Here is a 3,000-nt window from a genome sequence, read left to right as displayed (position 1 = left end):
GACTTCCTGGCAGGCTGGTGGGGCCAGAGTTAAGGGACAGTCACAGGTCAGATCACGTGAAGCTGCAGGTCAGAACAGCAGCGGAGGTTGGCGACAGACAGGTCAGAAGACAGGATTGGCAGAGGAGTCGGGCCTGACCGGCAGAGGCCGGGAACTCCGCACGCACTTGCTCCTCCAGGTGGAAATGGCCTTTAAAACTAATATTAGTGGTTGCTCGTCATTCCCCCTTCCTCGTACGTGGGAGCTGGCAGGGAGCGAAGAGGAAGGGGACGCAGAAGCCTAGAGTGCTGGCCAGTTGAGTACCTATTAATTAAGGCTTGATGATAAATAGATGTTATTTATCTAATGACGAATCCCGAGCTGTCATTCTGCTGCATGGGTCCATGCTATGCCCACAGTGACGCCTACGGAGTTTATGACGGGGACTGTGCGTTAAAAAGAATGAACCCGGGGATCCCTGGGTGGCTCAGCAGTTTAGCACCTGCCTTTGGCCCGGGGTGTGATCCTGGAGTCCCACGATCAGGTCCCACGTCGGACTCCCAGCATGGAGCCTCTTCTCCTTCCACCTCTGTCTCTGCCCCCCTCTCTCTCTCTATGTCCGTCATGAATGAATAAATAAAATATTAAAAAAAAGAATGAACACCTGACTCCAGCTCTTCTAGATACGATAAAAGAAAAATGCTACCACCATATGTAAGGCCACTCACGAGTCACAGCCCTTATTGCCCTCCTCCTATGCACACACAGCTGCACACACCTGCATGCACACCCTTTAGATTTGGGGGGGGTGGTTATAGTATACTTTATTGATGGTACTTGACAAGGTAGGGCTCCCCAAGCCCCTCCCCTTCCCAGGGGTCTGGGATGTAAATTGGAGGTCAGAAGATTCTCAGTGTGTTGGGATTAAGTTGGGGCAGGGACTTCCCAGCAGCTGAGGGCCTCTCTCTTCCTCTTGTTCTTTTTTTTTTTTTTTTTTTTTTTAGATATTTTAAATTTTATTCATGAAAGAGAGAGAGAGAGAGAGAGAGAGGCAGAGACACAGCAGAGGGAGAAGGAGGCTCCATGCAGGGAGCCCGACGTGGGACTTGATCCCGGGTCTCCAGGATCACACTCTGGGCTGAAGGTGGCACTAAACCACTGAGCCACCCGGGCTGCACTCTTCCTCTTGTTCTTGCTGGGTGGGGCTGGTGGTCCAGGAGGCCTCCTTGGAGGCCATGTGGACCATGAGGTCCACCACCCGGTTGCTGTAGCCGAATTGATTGTCATACCAGGAAATGAGCTTGACAAAGTGGTCATTGAGGGCAATGCCAGCCCCGGCGTCGAAGGTGGAAGAGTGGGTGTCACTGTTGAAGTCACAGGAGACAACCTGGTCCTCAGTGTAGCCCAGGATACCCTTGAGGGGACCCTCCGATGCCTGCTTCACCACCTTCTGGATGTTGTCATATTTGGCAGCTTTCTCCAGGTAGCAGGTCAGACCCACAACTGACACGTTGGGGGTGGGGACACGGAAGGCCATGCCAGTGAGCTTCCCGTTCAACTCAGGGATGACCTTGCCCACAGCCCCGGCGGCGCCAGTGGAAGCAGGGCTGATGTTCTGGGCAGCCCCTCGGCCCTCACGCCACAGCTTCCCAGAGGGGCCGTCCACGGTCTTCTGGGTGGCAGTGATGGCATGGACAGTGGTCATGAGGCCTTCCACGATGCCGAAGTGGTCATGGATGACTTTGGCTAGAGGAGCCAAGCAGGGTGGTGCAGGAGGCATTGCTGACAATCTTGAGGGAGTTCTCATACTTCTCGTGGTTCATGCCCATCACAAACATGGGGGCATCGGCAGAAGGAGCAGAGATGATGACCCTCTTGGCCCCGCCCTTCAAGTGAGCTCCAGCCATCTCCATGGTGGTGAAGACCCCAGTGGACTCCACAACATACTCGGCACCACCATCACCCCATTTGATGTTGGCGGGATCTCGCTCCTGGAAGATGGAGATGGACTTCCCGTTGATGACAAGTCTCCCGTTCCCAGCCTTGACCTTGCCGTGGGATTTGCTGTGGGTAGAATCACACTGGAACATGTACACCATGTAGCTGAGGTCAATGAAGGGGTCATTGATGGCAACAATATCCATTTTGCCCGAGTGCACATCTGTCCTTGTGAGAGCGCTGCAGCTGTAGAGCTGCTCACCGGCGTGGGGACACGGCGCAAGGTGTTACCAGGCCTGTCGAATCTGTAAAGTGCTGGCGAACCGTGTCCAAGTGAGACTGTCTGACCAGCTCTGACGGACAGAAATGGCAGTTTCACGTGTGCTGTGAGACCCAGTGGAATGTAAAATGGTTCAAATGGTACCTGACCTACTGGAAGCAGTTACTCCGCTCTGGTTATGACGCTCAGACTTTTGAAAGATGTGTTTGCCCAAGGAAAGCAAGCCTATGCGGCCCTCTTCTCCCCAGTCCCAAGTAGACCCTGCTCATTTACTGTGGGACTCCTTTTCACCGAGCCCAGGGGCTAATGGAAACCCTTTGGGTTTTTTTTTGTTTGTTTTTTTTTTTTTTTTTTTTTTTTTTTTTGGAAACCCTTTGAAGGTAAGAGGCCCTGCCTCCCAACCCCGTGGCCCTCCTTTTCTGATCTCCCCCCATCGCCCCCTCACCCCCACAAGGGATTTCCACTCCCACCAGCCAGCTGATCTGGCCCCAGGGGCTCTCCACTTCCATTACTGTGCCCCTGGCATCTCTCAACAGAATTTTTTTCACAGAAATGTTCTTCTGCAGGACAACTGGGTCTTCATGACCTTAATACTTGATTCCACAGCAATCATTTTAAAGGTTCCGTGGGCTCACTTAGCTTCTCAAGAACTTCTGTGTCATTTTGTTTTTCTGGAACGTTGATGTTCTGGATTTCAGACGTTTTACAAATAAAAGTAACTAGGTTTGGGTGGGCGAGGGGAGGTGGTGATAAACTACCCGATTGGCTGAATAGTCCCAAATAAGACTAAAGCAGAGCTTAGG

General features: G+C 52.5%; 1 pseudogene; it reads right to left on the bottom strand.

The window, feature by feature from the left end:
- Positions 1-1,207: 1,207 nt before the first annotated feature.
- LOC106559065 lies at positions 1,208-2,147 on the bottom strand (annotated as a pseudogene).
- Positions 2,148-3,000: the final 853 nt, after the last annotated feature.

The sequence above is a fragment of the Canis lupus genome, chromosome 7 (assembly GCF_011100685.1).
Source record: "Canis lupus familiaris isolate Mischka breed German Shepherd chromosome 7, alternate assembly UU_Cfam_GSD_1.0, whole genome shotgun sequence".
Lineage (NCBI taxonomy): Eukaryota > Metazoa > Chordata > Mammalia > Carnivora > Canidae > Canis > Canis lupus.
Note: the sequence above shows the minus strand (reverse complement) of the source record. Positions and strands in the feature narration are given on the sequence as shown.